We start from the raw sequence: 8,785 nt of genomic DNA, 5'->3' as shown, positions 1-8,785 counted from the left end.
AAAATTTATAGTTTCTCCGAGTTTTACTTTTACTTTGCGAGATAATAGGGCATATACAACTGTAGGTTTGCCTGTACTGCAGTCCCATTGAGAGTAAATAAAATGAGGTTAGTTATTACCTGTAGTTCAAAATAATTTTAGAAAATCAATTATCCCCTACCCAATATTTTGGAGTCTACACAAGAGGGTAAACCATAAAATCTTTGGTAAGGGTAGCCATGAATCGAGAAAGAAGAAAAAAGTCTTACTTGATTTGAGGGCCAACACAAAAGAAACAGGAAGGGAACAAACCCTCATCTGATGGGTAAATGCACAAGGTGGAGTATAGAAAAGTACGACTAGACAAAGCAAAAGACTTCAGTGAGGATAGCTGAAATATTTTCTTTTAAAAATGTTTAGTCGTCGTGATTTCTTTAATGCTGTATTTCCCTCAGAATGATAGGGATTCATTCCATTTCCGCCCCCGGGCTCTAATTTTGGGATTATGTTCAAGTACATAAGGCAATAAAATGAAGACACCCCGGAACTGTAGAGGTGTTAGTTACTCTATTCCTTGTGGAATCCACAATGGTTACATAAAATATTTTCCAACTTAATCTATAACTTTTTTCTGAAAAAATTAGCATTTGTGTTTACCCTGTGTACTTTCTAAAATGCAACATCATGTACAAAGTATATTAATAGTGGAAACATAGTTTACCTCTTATAGCTAGATTAATTTGCAGTCACCTGACACTGGTTGTCTTTTTTTTTTTTTTTTTCAAAGATAAAGTCTTGATTGTCTTTACGGGAAAAAAAAAAATGCCACAACAAACCAAGCTACATTTGTTTTCAGAAAATTGTTTTTCTTCTTGAGAGAAAAAACATTTTCTTCACAATGATGATATATCTATTTTTACACTTGAGATTTAATGAGAATCCTTTCTTTTGCCACCACCTACTAAATCAGAATGGCAGCCTGAAATCACTCATTTTTGCTTAGCAAGAATACATAAGCAACATATTTTAGAAAGCTGTAAAATGAAGGTCTTGGTTTTGTAAGACATAATGCAATAATCAGTTGAAAAAAAAAATACCAGGATAACTAATGAAGTTAGAATTCTACAAAAGTCCCCAAACCTCTTGGCATTGAGCTAATTAGTATTATAGTAATAAGCCATGCATAAGCCAGGTAGGTGGCTGGATGACAAAGGCAGTAAATGAGATCTTTTGTGACACTTTCTTCTTAGTTTAGGAATGTCCTTACTGTCCCCGAGGCTATATCCTGAATGAACCAAGGATTTTCTTGTGACCTCTAGCCACAGATCTATAGCACTTATTCCTATATCAAACAGGAATGGATAGGAAGTATGGGAAAGACAGGAAGTCTTGCAAATCATCCACCCAGTTGAAGTTTGCTATGTGTGAAATAATCTTATATTTGAACAGCCAGTCAGGACTGGGAACCAAGTGTGAGGCATTTCCTTCTTATCGCAAAAATGAGAATTATGGGCATTTGGCTCTCTAAACTATTCTACTGTAACTACCATTTAGTAGTTGGTTTCTGTGTACCAGGTACCAGACTAGATGCTGGCCTTATATTGTTTCTCTCTCTCATCTACAAAAATGTAAGATAAGTGTATTCCATTTTGCAGCAAAGGAAAGTAATCTCTAGTCAAGAAAAGTTGCCCAACACCTCAGAATTTGTGGCTAGAGACACAGTTATATTTAAATTAATTGCAACTGTAACACTTCATTCTGATGTGTTTATTCACAAAGCCATTTTTATTATTGATATGCAATCAAGGAGAACCTAAAAAGTTTTAAGTGTTGATTTTCGACATCATGAGTCCTTTTCTTCCTTGAAAAGCAAACCCTTCAGGTCTTCAGAAAACAAGATTTGTAGATTACAAAAATGTGTGGTTATCATTGCTCTCCAAGTCCAGCTCTGTGGGTCACTTTTGGTTTCTGGAGTGTCCTGTGTTTATTTTGTCTTGTTTTTGGCTTTTTTTCGTTCTCCCCCACCTTGGTCCTCTACAGGGATTATTTCCTATGATCCATCTGCCTAATCCCAACTCAGTCTTTGGTTTCTCGGTTCAGTTGCCAGTTCCGCAAGAAGCGGAGGTTAGGGGCCCCTGGTGTGCACCTTTGCTACTTGCATGCTTGCATCCACCACTTGCCTGTGGGTGCCCAGAGTCAATTTTTTTTTTCAGCTTTGTATCCCCAGAACCAGCACAATGCAGAATAGGTACTTAAATATTTACTTACTGCGTATATATTAAAGTATGAGTGACTATCAGAACTGCCAAAGTCAGATGAGAACTGCACGGCTAAAGGCAAGGAAGAAACAGAAAATAGGGCTATTTCAGATTGAGGACTGGAATTTAATAAAATAATGAGAGAAAGTCAGACAGAGATAAAGAGAGGGTTGGGGGGGGTAGAGAGAGAGAGAGAGTGCTGTAATTTATTGGAGTCAGGCAGACTGGGATATTAATACTTGCTCTTTGACCTGGGGCATGTTCCTTAGTTTCTCTGAACCACTTTTTCATGTGTTTAAGAAAGGGCTGTTGGACTAGTCTGATGTGTGCCTACTATGTAAAAAACCCTGATGTGGCATTACTATTATTATTATTATTATTATTATTAAGAAGAGTATAGGAAAAGTATTATTCTCTTGGATAAATTTACTTGGTCCTGTGCATCTTTTTCTTTGTTCCCTGTTGAGATGGATGCTGAGTCTTTATGCTTTTTCTTGATTTTAGGCAGAGTAGAGGATGCTTTATGTTTTTACATCTGTTTTCCTTTCCGTTGTTCCTAGTTCCTTCATGAGAATGTTTGTATACGCTCTTTTAACTGAGGAGAATATGCAACATTAAAAGGATTTAAACAAATAATGAAGAGGCAATAGAAAAAAAATCATACGGGCCTAGAACAACCCATTTCTCTTTTGCATATAACTTGCCACAAGCACAGATTCTTATCTAGTTAGGATTATTGTGTGAATAAATGTTACATATATAATGTGTACAAATATATATTGTATTCTGCTCTTTTGCTTAATATCTTATGGTAAATATTATCCACATGGACTTCTAGAATCAAAAACATTTGGGAGAAAGTCTTTGTTACATCAGTTGGCCCCTTACGCCCTTCTCATTGGTTACCATTGTACAGTTTAAATGTGATAGTCCATCTAACATTATTGTGTATGTTCTATTCTTTCACTGCATTTCTCGTGGCATAGATTCCTAACCTTTTAATTATGACAAAATATTCAAAAGGTTAATGAAACAACCCCAGAGGAGCTTCTGGCACATTATAGTAGCCCAGGCTTATTGTCCCTGGCTTAAAACTGATTATGTGAAAGAACAGTGCGCACCTCTAGAAAGGCTGGCAATTCTGCCATCAGATAAATGATTGCAGCCTTCAGTAGGCTGGCTCCCTTTATTTTAGCTACTGGTTGTAGAGCTGCGAGACAGAAGCCTGCAAGGAGAATGAAGGCCCAGACTTTTTTTTTTTTTTTTTTTTTTTTAAACTGAAATGTCAAGCTATGTGACTATGCCCGGCAGAAGACGACCCCCTGCGAGATGCGATAAGCCCCAGGCCCTCTCCACACACTGCTCTGAAAATGCTGTGGGAGGGCTTCCCAGGCTGATGGAACTAATGACAGTAATAGCTCTGGGTAATTTGTCTTTTTCCTTACTGTGCACATTCTCTCCATGTGGTGCACTTTACACCTACCACCAGGCTCACATCTGGAATGCTACGACCCTCTCAGTCCTGATTCAGATAGGTCGAATTCTCCTGTAAAGTAAATCTGACCTCTCATTTTCTTAATAATTCAGGATTATGCTAATGCTACTCAGCAACCAGTGTAGAATGTACAGGAGCACTGAAGAAAGCTTAATCCCTTGTCCTGGAAGCATGGCCAAGCATTCCTTGCGTATTTGGCTATAATTTGTCTTCTCTATCATTCTAAATCTAGAAAAATAAAAATTTGGAAAAATGTGTCATTTACATCGTTTATGCTTTGTTTCTGGTTGTAGCGCATCCCCTGCTTAAGAAGAAATTTTCTGTTTCTTTTCCTTGGTAAACAGATTTTCTGCTCAGGATTTATAAGAATACTAATGATAGGTTTGGGTTTTTAATTCTAACTGTAAAAAATACTTAGATAGTTAAAAAGACTGACAAAATAATTTTAGGGATAGATAAAACAGACTTCACAACAGCTTAATCTCATAAATGCAGAGTGCTTTCAGGAAGATTTTAACAATAAAAATCCTTTTTTAGTGCTGGTTCCACAACAAGATTATACTTTTAATATTGTATTTATGTCTTATGTTTTTTGTATTTACGTTTACAATAGCCATATTATTAAAAGTGTAAACTTCTGAACATATCTTTTAAAAAAACACGAATGATCTTAAGTATTAAGAAATGCTTGTGTTACATTAAAAGGATAACCTCTTCAATCTTAGCTCTGTGTGAATAAAGGGAGAATAAATTAGTATGTGAAATATTCCTCCAGAGAGCAAGAGACTCTCAACCATTGTAGAGGTACAAGAACCACACTATTTGCCAGGAAAAACATGTATGCTCATTAGTATGGGTATCTGGATCATTCTGTCAAAATATTTAATAAAGTTATTTCTAAATTATAAAAAGACACTTTATTACTTTCTTCTTCAGTTCAGGTGTAAGAAGGCATAGCCTTGTTTGGAGGACCAAAGGTTGTACACAATTAGGAATTGTTTATACTGGTTAGTAATTTATGTTTCTTACAGATGATGTAGAGATTATTAACATTTTTCCGTAGATAATATCTGTGGCTATAATTGGTCAATAAAAATATAATTCATCAGTGGTGTTTAATCTCTTTTTGTGCCTTTCACTACTGTCTCAATCACTCAAGATTCATACCAGTTTGAACGCAGAAGAATTTGCATCTCCAAGTATTGGGTCACCTCAGAATTTAATCATGGAGTCAGACCACTCCGTAAAATCCCAGTTTCACCAGGGTGGCTCAGTGGGTTGTGCCTGTCTTCGGCTCAGGTCATGATCCCAAGATCCTGGGATCAAGTCCTGCTTTGGGCTTCTTGCTTAGTGTGGAGTGTGCTTCTCCCTCTCCCTCTGCTGGTCCCCCTGCTTGTGCCCTCTCTCCCTGTGTCAAATAAATAAAAAAATAAGTAAATAAAATCTTAAAGAAAAATAAAATAAAGTCCTTATTTACCTTCTGGATGGATGGTACAAATGGATTCTGGGGGGAGGAAATATATATATTATTTATTATATATATTATATTATATTAATTATATGTATTATATATATTACATTATATACACACACACATATAATGTGTGTGTGTGTGTGTGTGTGTGTGTGTGTGTGTGTGTGTATATATATTTCCCCCTAATTTGGGTATCCTAAGAAGTCAATGCTTTCCTATTGGTTTAGGATAAAACCCAATTTAATTAGGGAGAGAGAAATAGGAAAAAATGTCATCCTGTGTGTTCCAGTGTCCTCCCTAGAACATTTCTCTCTGTCAGATCTGAGCCTTTAGGAAGGATTGCTCTAGGAAAAAATAATGATCATTATCCCTGGGTAAAGTAAAACAAGCTGCAGAAAGGCTGCTGTAGAGGCTGATTGTGACAGGTGTACAGCATTGACCCTTCCTGAGTTTCATCCCTTTGGGCAAGATTTGTGCAGAGTGGAGCTTCCGCTTAGGTGACAGATAATGGGAGGGGAGGTAGTTGAGAGCAACTTAACTGGTAGGTTTGGGATTTGACAAAGATCTGCAACATTTTCAAATATATATATATGTATATGTTTATGTATATATGTAATGCTTTAAGATATTTGACAAGAAAACTCTCCAAAGAACAACAAATTAGATAGTGATTTCAGCAGAATCTGAAATCTGTATAGGGTGAAAAGTCAGTCATTTTGTTTCACTGAAACAGTTGATGACCTAGTAACAAGAAATTTACAAGAACACCCTGTTCAGGATGAGACTGAAGTTGACCCCACCAGTTGCTTTTACCAATACCTTCCATTTATTGAGCCAGAATCCTCATATGCATCACTTTACACAGTCCTCACAACAGCTCCAAATGGTTCATGTTACTACAGAGAAGGAAGCTGAAGATCAGAGAGGTCTGGCACAGGAAAGGTGGTGAATGGGAACCAAAATCTGAAAAGCCCTCCGTCTTGTTTCTCATCCTCTAATCCACCCACCTTTCTCTTTCCCACTTCTTTCCTTGACCATGTATGGTTTTCCTCTCAAAATATAGGAGAGTTCTAAGAAAACAAAGGTGTACAGCAAAGGGGCGCCTGGGTGGCTGAATGGGTTAAAGCCTCTGCCTTCGGCTCAAGTCATGATCCCAGAGTCCAGGGATCAAGCCCCGCCTCAGGCTCTCTGCTCAGCAGGGAGTCTGCTTCCCTTGCTCTCTCTCTGCCTGCCTCTCTGCCTACTCGTGATCTCTGTCTGTCAAATGAATAAAAAAAAAAAAAATCTTAAAAAAAAAAAAGGTGTACAGCGAGAAAGAACCAAGCATATGAGAAAGAACTAAGTTGAGTGACCTGAGCACTCTACAGGTCTCACTGTTCTCCTTGACAAGCTGTGGATAATCCTTAACTCACAGAAGACTGAGGGAGAGAATCAGGTCAACTGCTGAGCACAGCAGGCACTCAATGAGTGCCATGCATTAATATATAATGATAAGCCTCCCAATCAAAGTTTGAAAGGTTTTGTTGTTGTTGTTTTATCATTTCTTTCAGGAACTCGAGTATAGGTCTTTATAAAAACATACCCCTTTTCTTTAGAAGACTCATAAAATTGTAGCATATTTATACGTAAAAGCATATTTATTTACATTTTTATAAAACGTGGCCTCTTAGGATAGTCAACACTTTTTGCACACAGTTATTATATGTAAAATAGTACTTTGCAATATTTTTCTTTAAACAAATTTCTTTAGCTTGTAAAAATGGTAAGCATGGCATTTTGATTTAGATAGTAGTTAGGATTTTATAGCTTATTTAGCTGATTCTTGAGAAATGCTGGTAACCTTTTTTTTTTTTTTAATTTTTATTTATTTGACAGAGAGAGATCACAAGTAGATAGAGAGGCAGGCAGAGAGAGAGAGAGAGGGAAGCAGGCCCCTGCTGAGCAGAGAGCCCGATGCGGGACTCGATCCCAGGACCCCGAGATCATGACCTGAGCCGAAGGCAGCGGCTTAACCCACTGAGCCACCCAGGCACCCCTGCTGGTAACCTTTTATCTTGAGCTGCCTTCCTCCCAGTACCACCTTTCCTAGGGAAGCTTCTTTGCATACTGAGGGCAGAATGGAGAAGTTAAAACTAGTTCTTAAGAGAGCTTACAGGATAAGTATCCGGACACTGTCAACTTATGTTTTCATTACCACTTTGATTTAGCATAGGCTTACTGAACTCTTCAATATGTCTAAATTCTGTGAAATTACAAAGATATGTAAAAAAGACTTTTTGACAAAGCAGCTTATTGTTGAGTAAGAGAGCTGAAACATTATATACAAAGAGATAGAAAACCTATGGAAGGGCGAAAAACCGAGTTCACAGGAGGAAGAATCCCTTCAGCTGACCGGATTAGGCTTCATGGATGGGTGATTTTTGAACTTGGTTATTGAGGAGGTATGATCTGGATAAAGATAAGGGGAAGACTTTTCAGGTAGAAGAAGGAAGGAATAAAATGAACAAAACCATGAATGATAATGTGAGGGTTGTGTACAGGGAATAACGAGAAACCCCCCTCTGATAGCATTTTGGCATGGGTTTATAGGACAGTCACATACTCCCAAGGCCCCCTTAGCCTCCTGAAAGACCCTCTGGCATGAGACCCAGGAGTCAGCATGTTTTCTCAGCCTGGATCCCAGTGCATTCTGTCAGAACCCCTGAGAAACAGACAAGGCTGAGGAACTGGAAGTAATGGGATGGCTGGAGGGTCGACAAATTGTTCTTAGCCCAGGCTGCCTACACATTAGAATGGAGCAGAGTCACCACTCTTCTCCCTCCCGCCCTCTCTTCCTCCCTTTCTCCCTTCCTTCTTTCCTTTCCTCTCCTTCCTCCTCCTCTTTCCTCTCAGCCTTTCTTTCCTATCTAAGCCCCAGGCCAATTAAATTAGAATCTCTGAACACGGGGCCTTTGTATCAATGTATATATCTTTTACTTTTTATTATAGAATTAAAAAAAATTGAAGTATAATGAACACACAGTGTTATATTAGTTTCTGGTGTACAATATAGTGATTCAACCTCACTAGAAGAGTACACTTAGTGCTCATCACAGTAAGTGTACTCTTTTTTTTTTTTTAAAGATTTTGTTTATTTATTTGACAGACAGAGATCACAAGTAGGCAGAGAGGCAGGTAGAGAGAGAGAGAGGGAAGCAGGCTCCCTGCTGAGCAGAGAGCCCGATGCGGGGCTCGATCCCAGGACCCTGGGCTCGATCCCAGGGCCCTGGGATCATGACCTGAGCTGAAGGCAGAGGCTTTAACCCACTGATCCACCCAGGCGCCCCACAGTAAGTGTACTCTTAATCCCCTTTATGTACTTCACCCATTCCCCCTCCCCCCCGTCTACTCCCCTCTGGTAACCATCGGTTTGTTTTCTGTATTAAAGAGTCTGTTTTTCTGTTGGCCTCTCTCTTTTTTTTCCCTTTGTTTTGGTTTCTTTGTTTTATTTCTTAAATTCCACATATGAGTGAAATCATATATTTGTCTTTCACTGTCTGACTTATTTCACTTAACATAATACTTTCTAGCTCCATCACA

This window comes from Meles meles, chromosome 3, assembly GCF_922984935.1.
Source record: "Meles meles chromosome 3, mMelMel3.1 paternal haplotype, whole genome shotgun sequence".
In the NCBI taxonomy this organism is placed as follows: Eukaryota; Metazoa; Chordata; class Mammalia; order Carnivora; family Mustelidae; genus Meles; species Meles meles.
The sequence above is the reverse complement of the archived record's forward strand: the minus strand, read 5'-3'. Positions refer to the sequence as shown.